Source organism: Aquarana catesbeiana, linkage group LG03 (genome assembly GCF_042186555.1).
Source record: "Aquarana catesbeiana isolate 2022-GZ linkage group LG03, ASM4218655v1, whole genome shotgun sequence".
NCBI lineage: Eukaryota > Metazoa > Chordata > Amphibia > Anura > Ranidae > Aquarana > Aquarana catesbeiana.
In genome coordinates, this window is record NC_133326.1 from 360,772,736 (window position 1) to 360,800,359 (window position 27,624).

Here is a 27,624-nt window from a genome sequence, read left to right on the forward strand (position 1 = left end):
CCACCAGCACAGCATAATAGTGAGCTGAAGAAGATATTGTCACCCCATGTAGAACTTAAGGTACGTTTTCACTATTGGAGCAAGTGTCCAAAATAAATCCCATTTGGGAACATATTATACATATAAGAAGGACAGACAACAGTAGTTCAACTGAATTATGAGTTTATGAGCTAAAAAAAAAATATTACACAGGATCAGCTAGAAATTGCTGCCAAGACACTGCCCCTCTACACACAAATTATTCCATGTATTTCTCCCGTAAATCTTGGACAATTTGGGAGGGCAAGCCAGCACAGGCATTTTCGATAGCCGTCATCACGCCCGCAGACGGTTAAGATGCAGCCTCTCCAGCTGGGCCTGGCACTGCGAACAGGCAAAAAATTTGGTTGAACATGCGAACACCATTAAAGTCTATGGGACACGAACATGAATAATCAAAAGTGCTAATTTTAAAGGCTTATATGCAAGTTATTGTCATAAAAAGTGTTTGGGGACCTGGGTCCTGCCCCAGGGGACATGGATCAATGTAAAAAAAAGTTTTAAAAACGGCATTTTTTCAGGAGCAGTGATTTTAATAATGCTTAAAGTGAAACAATTAAAGTGTAGTATTCCTTTAAATTTCGTACCTGGGGGGTGTCTATAGTATCCCAGTAAAGGGGAGCATGTTTCCCGTGTTTAGAACAGTCTGACAGCAAAATGACATTTTCAAAGGAAAAAAAGTCATTTAAAACTACTCGGGGCTATTAATGAATTGCCGGTCCGACAATACACATAAAAGTTCATTGATAAAAACGGCATGGGAATTCCCCACAGGGGAATCCCGAACCAAAATTAGAAAAAAAAAATGACGTGGGGGGTCCCCCTAAATTCCATACCAGGCCCTTTAGGTCTGGTATGGATATTAAGGGGAACCCCGGCCAAAATTTTAAAAAAAATGGAGTGGGGTCCCTCTCAAAACCTATACCACAGACCCTTCAGGTCTGGTATGGATTTTAAGGGGAACCCCGTGCCAAAATAAAAAAAATGGCGTGGGGTCCCCCCAAAAATCCATACCAGACCCTTATCTGAGCACGCAACCTGGCAGGCTGCAGGAAAAGAGGGGGGACGAGAGAGCAGCCCCCCTCCTGAACCATACCAGGCCACATGCCCTCAACATTGGGAGGGTGCTTTGGGGTAGATAGGAAGATAGAAGATAAAAGAAAGATGATAGAAGAAAGAAGAAGCATTTAAATAAAGGAATTGTCAAAAACTGTCTCTTGTCATTTTTAACATTTTTGACAGTTTTTTTGTGAAATGGTAGGGGTACTTTTGTACCCCCTTACCATTTCACACAGGGGGGAGGGCCGGGATCTGGGGGTTTCCAGATTCCGATAATCCCCCCACCCGCAGACCCCTACAACCACCCAGCAAGGGTTGTGGGGATGAGACCCTTGTCCCCATCAACATGGTGTTTTGGGGGGCTACCCCAAAGCACCCTCCCAATGTTGAGGGCATGTGGCCTGGTACGGTTCAGGAGGGGGGGCCGCTCTCTCGTCCCCCTCTCTTTTCCTGCGGCCTGCCAGGTTGCGTGCTCGGATAAGGGTCTGGTATTGTCAGGAAATGTTCTATCTGGTAATATCTGTCATTTGGCATGCAGTACTGAGGTCCACCAGCAGGTGTCTCCTGGCAGTTTGGAACTGTCAGGAGAGCTTTTCCCTGCTGATGTTATGTCATCTTTGGGCCGCAGTACTGGCGTCCACCAGCAGATGGATCCTGGCAGTGTGGAGCAGACAGTACCTCCTACAATCAGATGTCACTTGAAGCCAATCACAGGCCTATAAATACCCGGCAAGCAATCACATGCTTGCCTTGGTATCTTTATTCCTTGCGCCCTGACCTGGAACCTGTATCTGGAACCTGCTCCTGAGCCTGTATCCGATCCCATCCTGATCCTGTCCCTCCTGTGTTCCTATTCCCTTGTAGCCATATCCCATCCATTGTGTCATATATAACACCTGTGTGCATATCAGATACTAGGTCCTGCTAGACCCAGCAGGTGAACAGGTTATTAGTGGCCTGTATATGAAAAAATCAAGTGATCTAAATAGTCATTGGTATCAACATATAATATAGTGAAAACATGTGGATTGTGTATACACGATATGAATAATCGCAAACCCTTAAATCAAAAACACAAACATATATGTTGCGAATTGGGGTAGGGGTAAATGGCAAGTCCCTGGGGTATTGAACAGTTCATTCAATTTAACAAAAGAATCCTGGACCATAGATGTAAATATCACAGTAGCATCTATTCCTGTTCTCAATAGACTTTTCCAATGCTTGACCCGACAAAAAAGTGGTATAAAATACCCTTACTGGACGAGGTGGACTCACAGGCCGTTGGCGGTGAGTCGTATGAGCTTGCACCGTTAGGTACGGTAAGGTTACAGTTGTCCTTGATCCATGACAAGAGGGTCCTGGAAGGGTTCCCAACCCCAAACGGTACCACGGATTCCTCCTCCAGTGAACGTTTGGGTCTCATGCAATTGAGACAAGGGGATAAGGAGAAAAGAGGCTCCACATAGTGTAAATTCCGGATTACCAGGAAATTTTATTGCATTATAAAAAGATTCCAATAAAAATTGGGGTAAAAACAAAGTTCATAAAAGTAACAAAGGTACATGTAGCGCAGTGTACAGATGATCGAGATGGCGTCATACACCCGACGCGTTTCGTCTTAAAAAGACTTCAACTGGGGTAAAGTTAGCCTCTTATCTGCTGCGCTATTTATATGGAAATGCTAGAATTTACATCGGGGACACCTGTGCAGCGTGACTTCCGGGATTGACGTCATGTGAGAGTTTCCCTTAGTCAGCTGACTATCAGCTGACTATCCTTCTAACCTATCCTGGAATTGGAAATAGTTATAAAACCAAGCCTCAGCCTGATCTTCATACTCGGCCAATAGTAATTCAGGAATGAGGACATGTGATAACTACGACGGAGCGTCTCAGCGCAATGACGCAGATCGCACGTCACTCATCCATGGTTGCTGGTTGTTTCCATGGTTAGAGCGTCATCACATATTAGCGCGATGACGTCACGGATCAGACGTACCTTCTCATTATCAGAAGAGTGCGTCCCATAGAACACACATCCTATCGCACATGCGCATCAGCGCGAAACCGAAGGTTCCTCCCCCTTCAGTGTGTCAGAACCTGACGATGCGAACAGGCATCTAATAGGAATGCATCTTATACCACTCCGGCCACTCCTCTTGCTCTTTGCGTTCAACGAGGCCACCTGATCGTAACCTAGTTAGCCAACAACACACAGAGAAAACACAATCATTGGGACACAGAAGTGGTATAGGCGTACAAACTGTCCAATCATCGAAGGTGACTTCTCCCCTGAATCAAGAGCTATAGTAGTCATATCGCACAAGTTCCCCTATGTTTACAAATATTACTTCTAACCACATTTGAAATGATCAAAAGGAATTAGGCAAACAAAAAAATATAATTGAACTTAAAAGTAGAGAATAAAAATACATTCTAAAAATAACCATCTAGCTCAGACGTATGTACAGGAGGGGGGACATATAGTGCAACCCAAAGATTAATCTCAGGTATATTCAAAAATAAGTACCAAAAAAAACATAAAAATAAAATTGATAATTCCAAAAATTGTAAGGACAGTAGGGATAGTGTTATCCATTGTAAATATACCTGATCAAAAATACACCTGATAAAAAGCATATCTGATAAAAAATATATATCCGTGGATAACATTTTCATGGGGGTTTAGCATACAGGGGTGAACAGAGGGGCTTGCCTAGGACATTATGACTGATTGATAAACGCATTAATGTCCCATTCAATGTTCAAACCATGGGGTACATAACATTTGATTTGATGTATCCACCACGTTTCGAGTCTAGAGACCCCTCTTATGCTGGATTCCCCTCTCCAATGCGGTATGAATTTGTCTATGACCTGAAAAGTGGTCCCTGCTGGATTACGGTCATGATGTAATGCATAGTGTTTGGAAACACTATGATTTGTTTTACCTTTTTTGATCGCTGTGATATGTTCTTTTACTCTTGTGGTGAAATTGCGTATTGTCCGGCCAATATATTGTCTTTTGCACGGACAAGTGATGAGGTATACAATGTGTTTGGTTTTACATGTAGCGAATTGCTTCATCTTATATTCTTTCCCCGTAACAGTAGAATTAAATGTTTCCATTTTACGTGCTTTACAAACATTCCATTTACAAACAGTACATCTCCGGCAAGGATAAAATCCTTTCATGTTATGAAAGAATGAAATTTTCTCTGGGGGATCGATCACATTTGGTGCGATCTGTCCTTTAATTGATGGGGCACCCCTAAAAATGGTGGCTGCCTGTTCAGGTAGTACAGGGCCTAAAATGGTGTCACTTTTTAGTATTCTCCAGTGTTTTTTAATGATGTCCTTAACTTGTTTATGTTGAGTGGAAAAACTTGTCAGAAAGGACCACTTATGTTTAAAGTCTGCAGCTTTCTTTGGTCTTTCCGATTCTGCTGTCAACAAAGAGGCATGATCTATTAGGGCCACTTGTCGAATCTCTTTAGAAATTAGAGAGCCATCATATCCTTTTTCACAAAACCGTAATTTCAAGATCTCCGCCTGCTGGAAGTAATCGGAGAGATGGGAACAATTTCTCCTTATTCTCATCAACTGGCTTCTTGGGACAGATTTTAGCCATGTCTCATGATGGCAGCTATCGGTCGAAATATAGCCATTGCGGTTCGTAGTCTTAAAGTGAGTTTTTGTGTCAAGATGACCATTATTGGATGTAATCACTAAATCCAAAAAATGGATCGTGGACAGACTGGCTTCATGAGTCAGATGGATCCCTCTTCGGTTATCATTCAAAGTCGCAATGAACGAATCCAAAGAGTCCATACTGCCCCTCCATAGGAGGAGGATGTCGTCTATGTACCTCACCCACAGAACTAATTCTGGGGGATTAAGGGCATAGACGACATCCTCCTCCCATTTGGCCATGAAAATATTCGCCAAGCTGGGGGCAAACTTGGCCCCCATGGCTACTCCTTTTGTTTGCAGATAAAACTGATCATCATACCAAAAATAGTTGGCACCTGTGGCAAATCTCAGTAAGTCCATGATGAAGTTTTTCTGTATTCGGGGAATATTCCTGTCTCTCGAGAGGAACAATTCCACCGCTTCCAGACCCTGAGCTTGGGGTATACATGTATATAAGGACGTAACGTCCGCAGTGACCAATATTAAGTTGTTAGTATCTGTAACCTGTTGCAATTTAATTATGGTGTCTCTTGTATCTTTCAAGAAAGAAGGAACAGCTTGAACTATCGGTTGGAGGAAAAAATCAATATATTTCCCTATCCGAGAGGTTATAGAATTAATGCCACTGATGATCGGGCGTCCTGGTGGGTGTGTCGCATTTTTGTGCACCTTTGGCAAATAATACATTATGGGAATACGCGGTGCCACAGGTACCAAGAAATTTTTTTCTTTTTTATTTAGGATGCCCAGTTGTGAACCAGCATTAACCAGATTGATTAATTTTTTTTGTATTCTGAGGTTGGATTGCTTTGGAGGCAGCGGTATGTCTCAGAATCACTAAGGATTCTGGTCATCTCACTATGGTAGTCACTCTTATCAAGGATGACCACCCCTCCCCCTTTATCTGCGGAACGGATGATGAGATCCTTCCTCTCGCATAGGGATTTTAATCCCATTCGGAACCTTGGATCATTATATACCTTTTTGCATGGGCGATCCTCAAGGTCCCTCAGTACTAGGTCTCTAAATACCTTAATTGGAGGTGCTGTAGAGCAAGATGAGTGGCCGGAGTGGTATAAGATGCGTTCCTATTAGACGCCTGTTCGCATCGTCAGGTTCTGACACACTGAAGGGGGAGGAACCTTCGGTTTCGCGCAGATGCGCATGCGCGATAGGATGTGTGTTCTATGGGACGCACTCTTCTGATAATGAGAAGGTACGTCTGATCCGTGACGTCATCACGCTAATACGTGATGACGCTCTAACCATGGAAACAACCAGCAAACATGGATGAGTGACGTGCGATCTGCGTCATTGCGCTGAGACGCTCCGTCGTAGTTATCACATGTCCTCATTCCTGAATTACTATTGGCCGAGTATGAAGATCAGGCTGAGGCTTGGTTTTATAACTATTTCCAATTCCAGGATAGGTTAGAAGGATAGTCAGCTGATAGTCAGCTGACTAAGGGAAACTCTCACATGACGTCAATCCCGGAAGTCACGCTGCACAGGTGTCCCCGATGTAAATTCTAGCATTTCCATATAAATAGCGCAGCAGATAAGAGGCTAACTTTACCCCAGTTGAAGTCTTTTTAAGACGAAACGCGTCGGATGTATGACGCCATCTCGATCATCTGTACACTGCGCTACATGTACCTTTGTTACTTTTATGAACTTTGTTTTTACCCCAATTTTTATTGGAATCTTTTTATAATGCAATAAAATTTCCTGGTAATCCGGAATTTACACTATGTGGAGCCTCTTTTCTCCTTATCCCCTTGTCTCAATTGCATGAGACCCAAGCGTTCGCTAGAGGAGGAATCCGTGGTACCGTTTGGGGTTGGGAGCCCTTCCAGGACCCTCTTGTCATGGATCAAGGACAACTGTAACCTTACCGTACCTAACGGTGCAAGCTCATACGACTCACCGCCAACGGCCTGTGAGTCCACCTCGTCCGGTAAGGGTATTTTATACCACTTTTTTGTCGGGTCAAGCATTGGAAAAGTCTATTGAGAACAGGAATAGATGCTACTGTGATATTTACATCTATGGTCCAGGATTCTTTTGTTAAATTGAATGAACTGTTCAATACCCCAGGGACTTGCCATTTACCCCTACCCCAATTCGCAACATATATGTTTGTGTTTTTGATTTAAGGGTTTGCGATTATTCATATCGTGTATACACAATCCACATGTTTTCACTATATTATATGTTGATACCAATGACTATTTAGATCACTTGATTTTTTCATATACAGGCCACTAATAACCTGTTCACCTGCTGGGTCTAGCAGGACCTAGTATCTGATATGCACACAGGTGTTATATATGACACATTTCTTTGCACAATATAGCGCTACACTTTTTCTTTTTCTCATCAATTAATACAATTAGTCTAATTGTTGGTGTTGGCTGCTTGGTTTTGTTTTGTTTGGTTGGCGCAGCAGATTTTCCTTATTTTATTCTGTTACAATTCTTGACACTACTGCTGGAGCCTTCCCTTACCACACTGTTCAGATCCTTTAAGAGATGGACATATTTGAATATCGCACTAGTCGCACTTTTAATATAGAAGGTGTTTTCTCGGTTCTGAATACAGATTCTGAGATGGGAGGTCTATTTTTAAGGCTTAAAAACTTAATGGTTTCAGAAATCCATTTGGAATGGAATATTGCATTCTTAGAGCAATACTCTAAAGACCGTATGGTCCCAAGAGGTCTGAGATGGACTATCCATCCACAGCAAGGAGATACAGATACTGAAACATGGTTTCATTTCTTCAATGAGGCTGGGATCTCATTACTAAGTTTCCTTATTGAGAGAAAACGAGCAAGGAGAAGTTTGCTAGATAAGGAGATTAAAGAGATTAGGGACAAATTACTTCCACACAAATCTACTGCAGAATATATCAATCTATCAACAAATTTAAAGAACCATCTAGAAAAAGAGGAACGAGAGCAAAAAATCAAAAAACAAAAAAAGTACAGTAGGGATACTAATGATTATAAAACAGGAAATGTATTTAATTGGCAAAATAAAGAACAAAATGTTGGGCCTATAGAAGGGGATGTGATGGAAGTGACAACTTCATCAAATACAAGAACGTTGGAAGCACCTGTGCCCCCCCCCCACTTAGGAGGGTGGACCAGAATGTCCAACATCCACGTGACCCCCATACACCTAAGCCTCAACACAGGAGTCCACCCCCTCACCTTAGGAGTAGAGGTAAAAGAGGGAGAGGCAGAAGTAGGAGAAATGATGGTCGTTCCTCCTACTATGAACAAGGCCCACGGGATCCCTCAGTACATAGAAGACACACCGGTTATGATGACTATTACCATTATGAACCATATCCCCAAAGGACACCTCTCCAGACCTATAATAGGTTTTCACCACTAAGAGGGGAACAGAATAGGAGCTATAATTTTCAATACTCCTATAGAAATAGAGACAATGATTATCCAGAAAGGTCTCCATTTAACTATAACCAACGGTTACCTAGGCCTACAAGGGCAGAGGGTTTTCACAGGGAAACCGAAAACCCCACATACAACGGAGAACAAAACGGGGCACCAGAGGGGGGAGGCGCGCCCGTAAAAAGAAAGCGGTCATAGAAAATAAGAGGATTTTCAATTTAAGCAAAACAACCTTTACAGAAGCTGAAAAGATAGTTCTAGATAAAGGGTTAAAGTTTGCGCCCCCTAAAAAGCTGAATAAGTTTTCGACATTCATCGATATACAGAAATACGTGCGTAAATTGAACATTCAAAGATACATTTTGTCAAATCCGAGTAGACCCCCCTATTCACAAACCACTACCCATACTGTGCACTCAGGGTTGAGTAATCCATCACTATTCAACCCCCCGGTCCCTACAGCACCTCCAATTAAGGTATTTAGAGACCTAGTACTGAGGGACCTTGAGGATCTCCCATGCAAAAAGGTATATAATGATCCAAGGTTCCGAATGGGATTAAAATCCCTATGCGAGAGGAAGGATCTCATCATCCGTTCCGCAGATAAAGGGGGAGGGGTGGTCATCCTTGATAAGAGTGACTACCATAGTGAGATGACCAGAATCCTTAGTGATTCTGAGACATACCGCTGCCTCCAAAGCAATCCAACCTCAGAATACAAAAAAACATTAATCAATCTGGTTAATGCTGGTTCACAACTGGGCATCCTAAATAAAAAAGAAAAACATTTCTTGGTACCTGTGGCACCGCGTATTCCCATAATGTATTATTTGCCAAAGGTGCACAAAAATGCGACACACCCACCAGGACGCCCGATCATCAGTGGCATTAATTCTATAACCTCTCGGATAGGGAAATATATTGATTTTTTCCTCCAACCGATAGTTCAAGCTGTTCCTTCTTTCTTGAAAGATACAAGAGACACCATAATTAAATTGCAACAGGTTACAGATACTAACAACTTAATATTGGTCACTGCGGACGTTACGTCCTTATATACATGTATACCCCAAGCTCAGGGTCTGGAAGCGGTGGAATTGTTCCTCTCGAGAGACAGGAATATTCCCCGAATACAGAAAAACTTCATCATGGACTTACTGAGATTTGCCACAGGTGCCAACTATTTTTGGTATGATGATCAGTTTTATCTGCAAACAAAAGGAGTAGCCATGGGGGCCAAGTTTGCCCCCAGCTTGGCGAATATTTTCATGGCCAAATGGGAGGAGGATGTCGTCTATGCCCTTAATCCCCCAGAATTAGTTCTGTGGGTGAGGTACATAGACGACATCCTCCTCCTATGGAGGAGCAGTATGGACTCTTTGGATTCGTTCATTGCGACTTTGAATGATAACCGAAGAGGGATCCATCTGACTCATGAAGCCAGTCTGTCCACGATCCATTTTTTGGATTTAGTGATTACATCCAATAATGGTCATCTTGACACAAAAACTCACTTTAAGACTACGGACCGCAATGGCTATATTTCGACCGATAGCTGCCATCATGAGACATGGCTAAAATCTGTCCCAAGAAGCCAGTTGATGAGAATAAGGAGAAATTGCTCCCATCTCTCCGATTACTTCCAGCAGGCGGAGATCTTGAAATTACGGTTTTGTGAAAAAGGATATGCTCTCTAATTTCTAAAGAGATTCGACAAGTGGCCCTAATAGATCGTGCCTCTTTGTTGACAGCAGAATCGGAAAGACCAAAGAAAGCTGCAGACTTTAAACATAAGTGGTCCTTTCTGACAAGTTTTTCCACTCAACATAAACAAGTTAAGGACATCATTAAAAAACACTGGAGAATACTAAAAAGTGACACCATTTTAGGCCCTGTACTACCTGAACAGGCAGCCACCATTTTTAGGGGTGCCCCATCAATTAAAGGACAGATCGCACCAAATGTGATCGATCCCCCAGAGAAAATTTCATTCTTTCATAACATGAAAGGATTTTATCCTTGCCGGAGATGTACTGTTTGTAAATGGAATGTTTGTAAAGCACGTAAAATGGAAACATTTAATTCTACTGTTACGGGGAAAGAATATAAGATGAAGCAATTCGCTACATGTAAAACCAAACACATTGTATACCTCATCACTTGTCCGTGCAAAAGACAATATATTGGCCGGACAATACGCAATTTCACCACAAGAGTAAAAGAACATATCACAGCGATCAAAAAAGGTAAAACAAATCATAGTGTTTCCAAACACTATGCATTACATCATGACCGTAATCCAGCAGGGACCACTTTTCCTTGTCAAAAGAAGTTTATTGAGTATACAATGTTATAAAGATACATAAAGTAAGTTTACAAGGATCTATAAAGTAAGCTCATTGTTTTACAGTAGGGTTTATATAGGTAAATATCATGAAATTTCAAATATTAAACATTGGGTTCACGTAAACCTAAATTAAAGACATATATCATTTCCTTAGTTACTTTTGTAGGTATTTAAATGATTTATACCTACTATACATATTGTTTACAAGTAGAGTGTATATAGGTCAAATAAATTCTGATAATGAGCTTTAATCGTAAGGTGGAGAAAAGGAAAGAGAAAGAAGAAAAAGGGTTGAAAGGTAGAGGTATGGTCCACAAGGTTGTCCCGCTCGTCAGTTTATTATTCTTTTTAGTTCTCTTTGAAGCCTTAGAATGGGTGTCTCTGTAAGTCATTTAATCTGTTACCATGGCAACAGGACAGAGTCATTGAAGTTTGACAGGAACTGTTGTTTTATCCAAGGATGCCAAAGTTTTTCAAATTTTGGAATTTGATTTTGATCGATGGCTACCATCTTAGCATGGGACATTGTATTATTCATTCTGTGAATTGTTTCTGCTAGTACCAATGTAGGAGATTTCCATGCCTTGGCCACTGTTTGTTTTGCAGCCGTTATTAGTTGGATCATAAGTTTGAATTGAGAGAGTGTTAACCATTCCGGTATTAGATTAAGTAAAGTTAAATATGGATCTGGTTGTATTATTTTTTTAAATATTTTAGATGCAATCACGAAGACTTCCTTCCAGAAGGTTTGGATTACTGGGCACATCCACCATATGTGTAAATATGTGCCTATTTCTGGGCATCCTCGAAAACAAAGAGCTGAGGTATTAGGTGAATATTTTGCCACTCTAGCGGGTACAAGGTACCAGCGAGTTAGGACTTTATAATTTGTCTCCAGTGCTAAGATGTTGGGTGAAGATGACTTAGATGTGAGCCATATGTTAGACCAGTCCGTGTCTTCTAAAGTTCGTCCCAGGTCCTCCTCCCACCTCTGAACGTAAGAGGGCCTATTAAGATTTGCTACTCCATATAATTGATTATAAAGTGATGAAATTGTACCTTTAGCAAATGGATCTTTTGTACAGATTGATTCAAAAATGGATAATTGGGATAATGGTGTATCCCCCTTTAGGAATGGTGTATAGAAATTTTTGATTTGGAGATATCTAAATATCTCAGAGTTTGGTAGATCATATTTTTCTCTAAGCTATGGGAATGAAAGGAATGATTTAGATGCTATGAAGTCATTTAGTGTCTGAATGCCTGATGTTGTCCAAGCTTTAAAAGAATTTGGGTAGATCCATGCCGGATAAAAGGCCGGATTTCTGATAAAAGAAAGGAGAGGATTGTGTGGAGATTGTAACTGATATTTGGTTTTTAGTTTATCCCAGAGGTAAGAAGTGTTTAGTTATGGGATTATGAATTTTAAAGCGGTCTTTAGGATCAAGCCATAATAAATTTGATATTAATAGAGGGTCATTTTCTGAAGCCTCTATAAATACCCATAATGGGATTTCCTGTTTTGCATGGTATTTGGACAGACTGGCCAAATGTGCTGCTCTGTAGTAGTTAGTAAAATTAGGGTATCCCAGGCCTCCTTTATTTTTGGGAAGATGTAGTGTGTGTATAGGTATACGTGGTTTAGAAGAGCCCCATATAAACGAAGTTGCTCTTTTTTGTACTATTCTCAAAAAATAGGAAGGAATTGGAATAGGGAGGACTCTGAATAGATAAAGCAATTTGGGTAGAATAGTCATTTTGATTGCATTAATCTTCCCTATCCAGGATAAAGGAAGTTGCGACCATTGTTTTATTAGATTTGAGATCTGTCTTAATACAGGAGGATAATTGGTTGAGAATAAGTCAGAATGAGATGCTGTTAAATGAATTCCAAGATATGGGATTGATTTTTCTGCCCATGTGAATGGGAGTGCAGCCCTAGCCGGGATCAATTCCATGTTTGTGAGTGAAATATTAAGCACTAGGCATTTCTTAGGATTAATCATAAGGCCGGATAGGGCTGCAAATCCATCAAGAGCTGGTATTAAGTTAGGACCAGAGACCTATGGTGATGATAGAAAAAGTAATATATCGTCTGCAAATATACATAATTTGTGTGTAATACCTCCTACTTCAATGCCAGTTATAGTTTGGTTTGTTCTAATGTATTGGGCCATGGGTTCGAGTATAAGGGCAAATAATAAGGGAGATAATGGGCAACCCTGTCGGGTACCTCTTTCGATATTAAAGGCTTCAGATTTGTATCCAGCATATTTTATATAGGCTTTGGGTTTATTATATAATGCTTTGATCCATGTTAAAAAGTGGGGTCCAAAACCCCATTTTTGTAATGAATATTGCATATATTGAAAGGATACTGTGTCAAATGCCCTCTTAATATCGAGAGATAGAAAACATAAAGGGATTTTACGTTTTTTAGCAATATGTGCCAATAACACTGCCCTGCGTATATTATCGCCTGCCTGTCTATTTGGCATGAAGCCTACTTGATCTCTATGTATTAATTTTCCTATAATGCTATTGAGGCGTTTTGCTATTATTTTTGCTAATAATTTAATATCGAGGTTTAACAGAGAGATAGGCCGATAATTCACACAGGAAGTATCATCAGAAAGGGGTTTTGGGATCATACAAACAATTGCCATTAGTGTTTCTTGCCGAAAAGAATGTCCATCTAGAAGTTTGTTAAAAGTTTCAGTGAGAATGGGAGAGAGTATTTCTGAGAATGTTTTATAGTATAAAGCTGAGTAGCCGTCTGGGCCTGGTCTTTTGTTAAGTTTTAGGTCTTTTATGGTGTTAGCAACTTCATCTATAGTTATAGGCTCATCCAAACTGCTTTTTTGATTCTGAGAAAACTCAGGTAAGGTTATTTTTGAGAAGAAGGATTCAGCCTCTGTAGGATTAAATTCATTGTTTGTCTTGTATAAAGTTGCGAGATGTGAGTGAAATTTATGGACTATTTTAACTGGATTACAAGTGTAAACATTTTTTGATAATTTCAAACGTATTGGTTTGAAAGATTTGTTAGTTGAATTTAATGCCCGAGCCAAATATGTACCTGGTTTGTTTGTATTCATGTAGAAATTGTGTTTGGAGCGTTTGAGGGATTTATCAACTGACTCAGTGAGAAATAGATCGTATTCCAATCTAGATTTTTCCAGATGAGATTTTGTACTCTGAGATGGATTATCTTGAAATGATATGTAGGCTGCATTAAAATTGAGTTCTAGTTTTTTTGCTAGATTTTTGCGTTCCCGTTTAAATAGTGCCATTTGTCTTTGTATTGTACCACGCAAGACAGGCTTATGAGCTTCCCACAGTGTTATTGGGGAGATGTCTGTTGTATTATTAATTGATATGTATTCCTTTAAAGCTTGTTCAATGGCCATCTGATGTAGTGGGTGTTTGAGCATTATGTCCGGTAAGTACCACGTTGGGTCATGCGCTTTTGGTATGGCTGAGGCTATAGTAGTGTATACTGCATTATGGTCAGACCACGGAATCGGAATTATATCTGATGCAATAATTTCTGGTATCATTCCTATTGTTAGAAAAATATGATCTATTCTGGTGAAGGTTTGATGAGCGTGCGAGAAATAAGTGAATTTCTTTTTCATTGGGTTACTTTCTCTCCATGAATCTACCAGATTGTATTTGGAAAGAAGTTGAGAAAAAGGTAATCTAGAGGTTATTTTGGATGGTGTAAAAGGTGATTTATCTAGAAATGGGAGGAGGACCTGGTTCGAATCCCCACACATTATTACTGTTCCTATTTTGTGTGTATTAATCACTTGTAATATATGTGAGAGGAATGGTGTAGGTTGTTTGTTAGGAGCGTAGTAGGAAATCACCGTGGTTGCTGTATCCATTATATAACCCATGAGTATCAGGTATCTACCTTCTGGGTCTTTAATTTCTGATGATAAGGTGAATGGTGTGGATCGGTGAAATGCAATTAGAGTTCCCCTTTGCTTGGTACAGGCAGAAGCCGTGTAAATTTGTTGATAAAAAGGAGAAATATATTTTGGAGTAGAATCTTTGGTGAAGTGTGTTTCTTGGAGGCATACTATGTGAGCCTTCTTGTTATGGAAAGTACGGAAGGCTTTGGTCCTTTTTTGAGGGACATTTATTCCCTGAACATTCAGGGAAAGTATATTCAGTGGTGCCATGGCAATAGATCAAAGAGTTTTGACTTACTTTTTGTTATGCAGAGCTGACTGCGCAGATCAACCTGTGTGGACTGAAGAGATGAATAGATAGAAAAGAAACCAGTGAATTCTGGAGTAAAGAGTAAACAAAAAACATATGAGATTAGATGATACATTGTATAAATTATTTTTTGCAAGTAATCACAATTTACCCGTGAAAGAGAATAAATATCTCTCTCAGGGGAATAAGTGCCTTCGTCACACTCCCACATAATATGGTTGGGAGAATGAGGAGGGCTAATGGGGGTACACGGATCTTCCGCTTACAGGAGAGAAGTGCTATGTCAAAAGACATCAAAATGATGTTTCATTAATTGGAGTGCAGAATATAGTTTTTGTTGAAATTATTTATTCCAGGGTGGTTGTATATGGTTAGTCTTGCCCTAGGCTAAATAATTCAGTTAGAAAGGTACTGTTAATAACTTTGGTATTGATGAAGATAGTTTGAATTATTTTGGGATTTTAACCCTTTTAGAGTAAACAATTACATATTTTATTCATATGCAACTGTTTAGATATGTTAACTCATAAAATTGAGGTTGTATTGCTTCAGATTAGAATAAACAAAAACATAATTCTATGAACTAGTTAGGTAATAATATATTTGTTTTAAGAAAAGAAAGAAAAAGCTTCCATTACTTCTGGATTATTGAACATATTTGTCCTAAAAAGTAATAAATCTATTGTTATTACCTGATAATATATAACTGAACAAGAATTTCCTTATTTCACTTATATATTCTAAGGCTATATGAATCAGAAGTAATAAGAAATATAACTGGAATGTAAGATGATCCCACACAGTGTGTGACTATCAGAATGCAGTTACATTCAGTTATAAATACAGGTTTTTTATAGAGAACCATCTCTTAGTATAATAAATGAAGAGATATCAGGAATTAGGATGTCAGTCCACTGAATCTTCTTGGTCCATGGATGATGTGGCATAACGGCCTCTTTTGTGAGAATGATGATTCCCATTTTGTTCTGAAATTTTCTGGGTGCTGCCTGAAGGTGAAGATGACGCCATTCTTCTGCGTGTGGGAGTGTTGCTGCTTGTGGGTTCTGTCAGATTTAATTTTAAAAGGGTTTGTTGTAGTTCATCTGCTGATCTGCTTCTGTAAATTGTACCTTGGTAGTTAAATCTGACTGAAAAGGGGAAGCCCCATTGATACATAATGTTGTGGCGTTGCAGTTCCATTAGTTGGGGTTTCATGGATCGTCTTTTAGTAATAGTAAGTTGGGATAGGTCAGCAAAAATTTGATAATTGTGTCCTTGAAATTGAAGTTCCTTTTTTTCTCTTGCAGCAATTAGTATTTGTTCTTTCGTTCTGTAATAATGAAAGTTTGTGATTATATCACGTGGGGGTCCATCTTTCTTTTTGGCTGTGAGGGCTCTGTGTACTCTGTCCAGTTCTAAACGTTCAATAGGGATATCTGGCTTTAGTTCTTGTAATAGAGCAGTAATAGTAGATTGCAGGTCTGTCACAGTTTCAGGTATTCCCCTTATGCGCAAGTTTGAACGTCTGGCTCTATTTTCGTAATCTTCGAGCTTAGTTTGAAGTATTAAATTCTCTTTTTTTAATTGTTCCAATTCTGTTATATTTTCTTGGGTTGTAATTTCAATTTCATCCATTTTTATTTCTAAGGCTGCGGTGCGGTTTCCCAGCTCTCTTATTTCTTTGGTTAGGCTTTTTGTTATTTGGTCTGAGGTTTGTTTTAAAGCCTTATGAAGCATCTTTTCAAATTGTAATAATATTACTGGGGATACTGAGGAGGCTTGTGGAGAAGTTTGTGAGAGGATTTGTTCTGTATCTGACTCAAATGGAGAGTCTTGCTGTGACATTTTCTGTCTGTGAGAGCGCCCTGATGCTGTATCTTGTGAGGTGACTGGAGCTGCTTCAGCTGCAGTGAGTGCCTGTGAGCTCTTTGTGAGGTGATTTTTATTTCTGCCACGGTTTCCTCCCAGTACCATATTTCCTGCCCAAACTTTCACAGTTTGTTCCCTGGGGCAAAAAGGTTCAAATGGATACCTTTTGAGCCTGCAGGCTCCGCTTTGTCCTTCTCTTCTCTCCTCAGCGGTGTGGAGCTCTAACAATGCATGTCTGCTCCGCTAGGCTCCGCCTCCTGCCCCGCAGGGACCACTTTTCAGGTCATAGACAAATTCATACCGCATTGGAGAGGGGAATCCAGCATAAGAGGGGTCTCTAGACTCGAAACGTGGTGGATACATCAAATCAAATGTTATGTACCCCATGGTTTGAACATTGAATGGGACATTAATGCGTTTATCAATCAGTCATAATGTCCTAGGCAAGCCCCTCTGTTCACCCCTGTATGCTAAACCCCCATGAAAATGTTATCCATGGATATATATTTTTTATCAGATATGCTTTTTATCAGGTGTATTTTTGATCAGGTATATTTACAATGGATAACACTATCCCTACTGTCCTTACAATTTTTGGAATTATCAATTTTATTTTTATGTTTTTTTTGGTACTTATTTTTGAATATACCTGAGATTAATCTTTGGGTTGCACTATATGTCCCCCCTCCTGTACATACGTCTGAGCTAGATGGTTATTTTTAGAATGTATTTTTATTCTCTACTTTTAAGTTCAATTATATTTTTTTGTTTGCCTAATTCCTTTTGATCATTTCAAATGTGGTTAGAAGTAATATTTGTAAACATAGGGGAACTTGTGCGATATGACTACTATAGCTCTTGATTCAGGGGAGAAGTCACCTTCGATGATTGGACAGTTTGTACGCCTATACCACTTCTGTGTCCCAATGATTGTGTTTTCTCTGTGTGTTGTTGGCTAACTAGGTTACGATCAGGTGGCCTCGTTGAACGCAAAGAGCAAGAGGAGTGGCCGGAGTGGTATAAGATGCGTTCCTATTAGACGCCTGTTCGCATCGTCAGGTTCTGACACACTGAAGGGGGAGAAACCTTCGGTTTCGCGCTGATGCGCATGCGCGATAGGATGTGTGTTCTATGGGACGCACTCTTCTGATAATGAGAAGGTACGTCTGATCCGTGACGTCATCGTGCTAATACGTGATGACGCTCTAACCATGGAAACAACCAGCAACCATGGATGAGTGACGTGCGATCTGCGTCATTGCGCATAGTTATCACATGTCCTCATTCCTGAATTACTATTGGCCGAGTATGAAGATCAGGCTGAGGCTTGGTTTTATAACTATTTCCAATTCCAGGATAGGTTAGAAGGATAGTCAGCTGATAGTCAGCTGACTAAGGGAAACTCTCACATGACGTCAATCCCGGAAGTCACGCTGCACAGGTGTCCCCGATGTAAATTCTAGCATTTCCATATAAATAGCGCAGCAGATAAGAGGCTAACTTTACCCCAGTTGAAATCTTTTTAAGACGAAACGCGTCGGGTGTATGACGCCATCTCGATCATCTGTACACTGCGCTACATGTACCTTTGTTACTTTTATGAACTTTGTTTTTACCCGAATTTTTATTGGAATCTTTTTATAATGCAATAAAATTTCCTGGTAATCCGGAATTTACACTATGTGGAGCCTCTTTTCTCCTTATCCCCTTGTCTCAATTGCATGAGACCCAAACGTTCGCTGGAGGAGGAATCCGTGGTACCGTTTGGGGTTGGGAACCCTTCCAGGACCCTCTTGTCATGGATCAAGGACAACTGTAACCTTACCGTACCTAACGGTGCAAGCTCATACGACTCACCGCCAACGGCCTGTGAGTCCACCTCGTCCGGTAAGGGTATTTTATACCACTTTTTTGTCGGGTCAAGCATTGGAAAAGTCTATTGAGAACAGGAATAGATGCTACTGTGATATTTACATCTATGGTCCAGGATTCTTTTGTTAAATTGAATGAACTGTTCAATACCCCAGGGACTTGCCATTTACCCCTACCCCAATTCGCAACATATATGTTTGTGTTTTTGATTTAAGGGTTTGCGATTATTCATATCGTGTATACACAATCCACATGTTTTCACTATATTATATGTTGATACCAATGACTATTTAGATCACTTGATTTTTTCATATACAGGCCACTAATAACCTGTTCACCTGCTGGGTCTAGCAGGACCTAGTATCTGATATGCACACAGGTGTTATATATGACACATTTCTTTGCACAATATAGCGCTACACTTTTTCTTTTTCTCATCAATTAATACAATTAGTCTAATTGTTGGTGTTGGCTGCTTGGTTTTGTTTTGTTTGGTTGGCGCAGCAGATTTTCCTTATTATATCCCATCCATTATCTCCCTCTCCTAACCTGCCCTTGTTCAGTTGCTGATCTCCCCGTGTATGACCCTGGCCTGGCTAACGTGTTTGATTTCGGTACTTCCCTTTGGCTATATATATTATCTGTTGTCTGTGGGTTTCTGTTGGTTGGTTGAGCACTATTTGTATTTGGGGTGTTGTTATTTATATCACTTATCTTAAATAAACATTATTTCACTTTACATGCGGTTGGGTTTCCTCTTTGCAGTCCACACAATCTGGTCACACCTGTTCATGACAGTATACCAAGGACATCTTTGACCAGAAGTGGCTGCACAGGGGAACCATCTTGGTTCTGTTTCACATTGCTGGGATGAATTCAGATATAATTGTTTATTATGCTCTGCTGGCAACAGAGAGTTCTGAATATCTCCGCCAGACATTGGAAGGGTGGTCCAGTGATCAGCTGCTGGAGATTATCCGTTTAGCTCACTCTGTGGTCGATCAGGGCAGTATACTGTTTGAGGATGTTCAGCCTTTGATTGGAATGTGTGCAGAGCTGGCTCTGCCTTGTATCCCAAAGGGCCATGATGACTTTTCTCCCCCCCTTCAGCATTAACCAGGTTGCGTCCTTAGTATGGCTGTTGGAGGATGACTCTGCATCCTTTTTTGAGCATTATTCGGTTTGTCCCAAACAGTTGCTGAAAGATTGTATAGATGAAGTGCAGTCCCTGGTCAGACAGAGGATATGTGAGCCCACTTTTGTGCTACCTGTACTTCAGGCATGGTCAGACCTGTTATGCCCAGCTTCTGTCAGCTCTCCACAACCCAGACCTGCTACTAAACACCTGCCTACTCAGATGTCCTTTCTCCCATCACCCCTGGCAACCTCAGCTACAGTCCAATATACCCTGCTCCCCACCAAGTATCAATACCCTGTTTCTACTTCCTGCACCTATCCTGCCTTTAACCCACCTGCCTCTTCTCTAATACCTGCAACTTCCCCACAAGAACTTCCTCTGGCCGCTGTTCCCCCTTCCTTGCCATATCCCAGCCCTTCGTTTCAGTATGCCTCACCTCCTGTCTACAGTCATACAGCCACCTACAGATCCCCAGCAGTTAAGCCAAAGAAGAAGCGGAAGTTCTTCCCCACTCACACGATCCTGCCAATAACCCAACTTGCTTCCACACCAACCAACCTGTTCCAGCCTGCGTTCATGCCAGTTGAACTTGATGACCCACCTAAACCTGCCAACCTGGTGCCTGCCATCCAGTCTGATATGCCTGCCTCCCAGTCTGATGTCCTGATGTCTACCTTCCAGCCGGATGTCTCAGTGCCTGCCTTCCAGCTTGATGTCTCTGCCTTCCAGTCTGATGTGCCCGCCTTCCAGTCTGATGTGCCCGCTTCTCAGTCTGATGTCTTGATGCCTGCCTTCCAGCTGGATGTCTCGGTGCCTCCCTCCCAGCTTGATGTCTTAGCCTCCCAGTCTGATGTGCCCGCTGTCCAGTCTGTCCTGATGCCTGCCTTCCAGCCCGAAGTCTCGGTGCCTGCTTTCCAGTCTGATGTGCCTGCTATCCAGTCTGATGTGTCTGCCTCCCAGTCTGATGTCCTGATGCCTACCTTCCAGCCTGATGTCTCGGTGCCTGCCTTCCAGCTTGATGTCTCTGCCTTCCTGTCTGATGTGCCTGCTATCCAGTCTGATGTATCCGCTTTCCAGTCTAATGTGCCTGCTTTCCAGTCTGATGTCCTGATGCCTGCCTTCCAGCCTGAAGTCTCGCCTGATGTCTCGATGCCTGCCTTCCAGCCTGATGTGCCTGCCTTCCAGCCTGATGTCTCGAAGCTTGCCTTCCAGCCCGATGTCTCAATGCCTGCCTCCCAGTCTGATGTGCCAGCTTCCCAGTCTGATGTGCCAGCTTCCCAGTCTGTTGTCTCAATGCTTGCCTTCCAGCCTGATGTCTCGAAGCTTGCCTTCCAGCCTGATGTGCCTGCCACCCATCCTGATGTGCCAGCCACCCTTCCTGATGTGCCAGCTCCCCAGCCTGATGTGCCAGCTCCCCAGCCTGATGTGCCAGCTTCCCAGTCTGTTGTCTCAGTGCCTGCCTTCCAGCCTGATGTCTCGAAGCTTGCCTTCCAGCCTGATGTCTCGATGCCTGCCTCCCATCCTGATGTGCCAGCCTCCAATCCTGATGTGTCAGCTTCCCATCCTGATGTGCCAGCCTCCCAGCCTGATGTGCCAGCTTCCCAGTCTGATGTGCCAGCTTCCCAGTCTGTTGTCCCAAAGCTTGCCTTCCAGCCTGATGTCTTGATGCCAGCCTCCTAGCCTGATGTGCCAGCCTCCTAGCCTGATGTACCAGCCTCCCAGCCTGATGTGCCAGCTTCCCAGTCTGATGTGCCCGCTTTCCAGCCTATTGACTCAGTGCATGCCTTCCAGCCTGATGTCGCAGTGCCAGCTTCCCAGCCTGATGTACCAGCTTTCCAGCCTGATGTACCAGCTTCCCAGTCTGATGTGCCTGCTGCCCAGCTCAAAGTGCCCGTGCCTGCTGCCCAGCCTGAAGTGCCTGCTGCCCAGCCTGAAGTGCCTGCTGCCCAGCTTGGTGTTTTCCTGTCTGCTGCCCAGCTTGGTGTGTTCCTGTCTGCTGCCCAGCTTGGTGTGTTCCTGTCTGCTGCCCAGCTTGGTGTGTTCCTGTCTGCTGCCCAGCTTGGTGTGTTCCTGTCCGCTGCCCAGCTCAATGACCCGGATGTGTCAGCTATCTGCCGGGATGTTGTGAAATAAAATACTGCACTTAACAAAAAACCTGCTTGAGCTGCGACTAAAAAGTGGTAAACCGCATAATCTGTAAAATAAGAAAAGTCGCGCTTAAAAGTGAAAAAGGCCAGAATCGAATGTCTCTAGCCTAGAGGGATATATGCACATAAGTGATAATCACTGTGCCTAAAAATTAAAATAGTGGAACACAAGAATTGCTCCTATGTCTACACAAAATGTGAATACATGGACAGTGTTGAAACGTGATAAAGTGACAAATAAATGCCTCAAAACACTGCTGCCTCTTACCAAAAGATGTTGGTCTCTAAATAATAGGAGACCTTACTGGGCGGATGGCTGCAACCCCAGCCTGGGATCTGTGTAACAGGCACTAGATGTCATCCAGTCTGCAAATAACCTCCTCAGCCGGCCGCACCAGGATGGTTGGGATAGGTCACCAAAAAAGAAATAAACAGCTCCACATAGCGTAAAACCTTACATTTATTAAATAGCAAGATCAGAGATGCACTTACAGACGTCAGTGGTAAATGAGCGTATACAGGAAAAAGCCGGCCGGCTCCAAAACAACCCGTTCCTTCCAGGTATTCAAATCGCGGTGTCGTCGGGGCGTGGCTCCTCCTCCCTACGTCGTTTCGTCACAACAGGACGTGGTCACGGGATACGAGCCACGTCCCGACCCACCGCTTATATACACACAGAAATATCGTCATTGCTAAAGAGGAAATAAGCGCGCCATCTTGTCTGAGGGAAACAAAAAGGGCAAACACAGAAGACTATGTCCGTGAAGGGCGTTCTAAGCATGACGACACTACTCATAAGTTACTATCCAAGCATTTAAACCAAAACCCAATGTTAGTAAAGCAAAGGGCTGTTAATTCAAAAAAAATATTTTCAACATAGAAAACGCTGCAACTAGTGTCTTGTTAGATGCAGTCCTATGAAAGGATGGTTATAGCTGGTAAAAAATTTAAGTGTGTACTACAGCAAAAGCACCATTAATGTGCACTCCGTGGCTATGGTCATTAAAAAAGGCAGAAAAAAACTAATTCAAAGAGGTCCAGATATTTAAACCCGGAACTAATTTTGAATAATAAAAAATGAAAACCTTAAAAAATTATGAATAACTTTTATTAGCTGAAAACATTTCGGTCCTAAATAATTAAAAAATGTTAATGAGGATATATAATAAATTATATGAATAAAATATAAAAATAAATATGAAAAATAAATATAAAAAATCCGGACTGGCTGTCATGGGTCACCCAAAAAATGGTAAACCCATACTCCCAGCCTCCACATACCTGGAGTGTGTCCATGAAATTACCCTCTCCATAGTAATTAATGTTCTGAAAAATTGGTAGTCAAAAAAAGGATTAATAATAAAATTCATAAAATTATTATATTATCTCCCTGAGGCAAAAAGGCTCACCTAGTACAGAGATTCATATGTGTACCCAAGAACGCCAATACATCCAAACAGCTAATACAGTCAAAGACCATAATGGCCTCACAAACAACCAATAGGATTCCCTGGAGGTATAAAGAAAAATAGGAAGAAAATAAGCCTTGTTCACCGTCATTCCCTAAGAGTTGTCTATAAAAGAATTGACATCAACATCAATGTTGAGGCCAAAAGGGGTGTAGTTCTTTAATTTATGAACCCAGGCCATCTCTAATCTGGAGATACTTCGAACCAGAACGCTACCCCTCCAGTGGGGCTTAAATTTGTCAATCCCCAAAAATATGGTACCTGTGGGGTCTCTACCATGAGCAGTCAGGTAATGTTTTGATACAGAGTGCTTAGTAAATCCTCTCCTAATATTATTAATGGCTTTTTCCTGTATACGCTCATATACCACTGACGTCTGTAAGTGCATCTCTGATCTTGCTATTTAATAAATGTAAGGTTTTACGCTATGTGGAGCTGTTTATTTCTTTTTTGGTGACCTATCCCAACCATCCTGGTGCGGCCGGCTGAGGAGGTTTTTTGCAGACTGGATGACATCTAGTGCCTGTTACACAGATCCCGGGCTGGGGTTGCAGCCATCCGCCCAGTAAGGTCTCCTATTATTTAGAGACCAACATCTTTTGGTAAGAGGCAGCAGTTTTTGAAGGTGGAGGTTCATCAACGCACCCTACTCACTGCAGCAAGATTACTAATATTCACCTGTCACTTGGGGATATACTTTTTCTTATTCAGCCTTTTGGACTATTACTAATTTTGCTTTATGTACTGGTATTAGGGACATTATTTGCACTTTGAAGATTTGTTTTTTCAATTCACATATATTTTTTATGGGTTTTTTTGAGATATTCGTGTTTCACAGTGACGCTAGTTTGTCACATTTTCGTTAGAGTGTTTTGAGGCATTTATTTGTCACTTTATCACGTTTCAACACTGTCCATGTATTCACATTTTGTGTAGACATAGGAGCAATTCTTGTGTTCCAATATTTTAATTTTTAGGCACAGTGATTATCACTTATGTGCATATATCCCTCTAGGCTAGAGACATTCAATTCTGGCCTTTTTCACTTTTAAGCGCAAATTTTCTTATTTTACAGATCTGCCGGGATGTGCCTGACGACCAGCCTGAAATACTTTCTTCCACTATTCTGCTTGATACCATAGACTATGGACAATTACAACCAGTTGGAGCGGCCGGAGGCCGCTCCTTTGAGGGGGGTACTGTCAGGAAATGTTCCATCCGCTGGTAATATCTGTCATTTGGCATGCAGTACTGAGGTCCACCAGCAGGTGTCTCCTGGCAGTTTGGAACTGTCAGGAGAGCTTTTCCCTGCTGATGTTACGTCATCTTTGGGCCGCAGTACTGGCGTCCACCAGCAGATGGATCCTGGCAGTGTGGAGCAGACAGTACCTCCTACAATCAGGTGTCACTTGAGGCCAATCACAGGCCTATAAATACCCGGCAAACAATCACATGCTTGCCTTGGTATCTTTATTCCTTGCGCCCTGACCTGGAACCTGTATCTGGAACCTGTATCTGGAACCTGCTCCTGAGCCTGTATCCGATCCAATCCTGATCCTGTCCCTCCTGTGTTCCTATTCCCTTGTAGCCATATCCCATCCATTATCTCCCTCTCCTAACCTGCCCTTGTTCAGTTGCTGATCTCCCTGTGTATGACCCTGGCCTGGCTAACGTGTTTGATTTCGGTACTTCCCTTTGGCTATATATGTTATCTGTTGTCTGTGGGTTTCTGTTGGTTGGTTGAGCACTATTTGTATTTGGGGTGTTGTTATTTATATCACTTATCTTAAATAAACATTATTCTATTTCACTTTACATGAAGTTGGGTTTCCTCTTTGCAGTCCACACAATCTGGTCACACCTGTTCATGACAGGTATGGATTTTTGGGGGGACCCCACACCATTTTTTTTTATTTTGGCGCGGGGTTCCCCTTAAAATCCATACCAGACCTGAAGGGTCTGGTATAGATTTTGAGGGGGACCCCACGCCATTTTTTTTTTTTTTTTAATTTTGGTTCAGGGTTCCCCTGTGGGGAATTCCCATGCCATTTTTATCAATGAACTTTTATGTGTATTGTCGGACCGGCAATTCATTATAGCCGTGAGTAGTTTTAAATGACTTTTTTTCCTTTGAAATGTCATTTTGCTGTCAGACTGTTCTAAACACAGGAAACATGCGCCCCTTTACAGGTATACTATAGACACCCCCAGGTACAAAATTTAAAGGAATATTACACTTTTATTGTTTCACTTTAAGCATTATTAAAATCACTGCTCCATTTTTAAAACTTTTTTTTGCATTGATCCATGTCCCCTGGGGCAGGATCCAGGTCCCCAAACACTTTTTATGACAATAACTTGCATATAAGCCTTTAAAATTAGCACTTTTGATTTCTCCCATAGACTTTTAAAGGGTGTTCTGCGGTTTTCGAATTTGCCGCGAACACCCCAAATTGTTTGCTGTTCGGCAAACTGGCGAACAGCCGATGTTCGAGTCAAACATGAGTTTGACTCGAACTCGAAGCTCATCACTATCCATGTCCCTTGGCAGGGAGGCTAAGTAGCTGGTAGCATTCCTCCTTAAAAATTGTAAAGGATGCAGCAGCACAGGACCACATGATTTATTTCGTAGAGTGCCAGGTTGATGGGAGTCAAAAACAGCCGGAAATGATTGGATACTATGCCAAAGGCATTTTTAACCACCTTTCTGGCACGAGAGAGTCTATAATTAAAGATTCTTTGCCTGGGGGTGAGGTTCCTCATAGGAAATGGCTTCATCAGATGTTCCCCCAGAGCAAACCCTCCACATTCTCATGAGCAGGTGGCAAGTTTAAGGTGCCATTCTGGAGCTGCCCGTAGAACTCTGTCTGCATGATCACTCCTCCATCAGGGTTGCGGCTGTTCTTCCCAACGTCCAAATACATAAACTCATAGTTGGCCGACACAACAGCTAGCATCACTATGCTGCAAAAGCCCTTATAATTAAAGTGATAGGAGCCAGAGTTGGCTGGTGGTACAATCCGGATGTGCTTCCCATCAGCATCATGATTTAACCAATCAATATAATAGGAGAGAAGACTAAGAAGTTTCAATTTGTAGATAATCAGACCACATGGTTTGGGTAATTTCTAAGGAAATTTGACCACAAAAGAGAGATAGTGTGGGTTTTTAAAAGTCAGCAGATAGTGTTTGAAACAGTTGACTTAGCATTTTTGGGGGGGAGGGAGGGTTCAAAATAATTTTGGTCATAATAATAAGGCCTCTTGCACTCTGCCCAATTTGGAGCACACAGATAACAGTTGCAGACATTTTAGGGGTTGTTTAGGGTAAAATGTAGCTGACAAAACACATTGTTAAGTTACCAGCCTAGGTGTGTATGGGCCCAGGATAGCAGGCTGGGGGGGTTATTGTAGGAAAATATGCATCTAGACCAAAAAAGGAGCCGAGCTGGAAAACCTTACAGCATGCATGAGGACAAAGAGGACATTCACAGCATATTACAATATTGATAATTTTGTAATCATAACATTAAATAAAAACATTAGCAAACAGAAATACATAGAATGTGATCCTGAAGAAAAAAACCTACCCTAATATAGTCTTTCTGCAGCACTTGAATGATGGCTGAGCAGGTCTCTGGAATAATGACTCCCAGAGCCTGTGGGGAGATCCCAGTAGTAGATTTAAGATCCTGGAGGCTTCTCTCCGTCGCCAAGTACCGCAAGTTGGCTATGAGCCTTTGCTCAGGAGTGATGGAAAGCCTCATACGTGTGTCCTGCTTCTTAATATAGGGGGTCACCAATGCCAAGAGGTGGTGAAAGCAGGGATCCGTCATCCAAAGATAATTCTGAAAATCATCCGGATTCTGCTATTGGTGCTCCCACAGCAAAGGCATATGGCATAATTGCTCATAATTGAGCATCCAATTTTTGGTCCAAGAACTCCTCTTCCTCCTTTTCCTGGAAAGGACTTGGGTCAAAGCAATGACTCCTAGCCCAATAACCCCACGTTCTCTCCTCTTATTTCGCAACATGGCTGGTTAACGAACGAACACTCAGGGATGATCTGAAAGTCGCGAATCAACATTCACCAAACTTCTACTAACACAAAATTAGCAGAAGGAGCCCAAAGGGTGGCGCTTGAGAAAAGAACTTCCTCTTTATACTTTCGTAGTACTTCACTACGTTCGTGTTTGTCAAACGACAATTTGCGTACCATTAGTATGCTAGACAAAATCCTGCACACACCCTTTTGACAAAAATCAGACGCTCGGTCGTCCAACAATCAGACCGTGTGTAGTCCGAGGCTTTAGTCCGTAGAATTCAGTATTGAGTTGGCCCA

The 27,624-nt window shown here is 41.8% G+C and overlaps 1 long non-coding RNA gene and 1 pseudogene across 1 annotated transcript in view; one reads left to right on the forward strand and one right to left on the reverse strand.

The window, feature by feature from the left end:
• Window positions 1-27,624, forward strand: part of LOC141132328 (uncharacterized) — a 53,925-nt gene that overhangs the window by 21,364 nt on the left and 4,937 nt on the right. The gene's annotated exons all lie outside the window — the stretch shown is intronic.
• LOC141131148 (uncharacterized) lies at window positions 185-27,316 on the reverse strand (annotated as a pseudogene).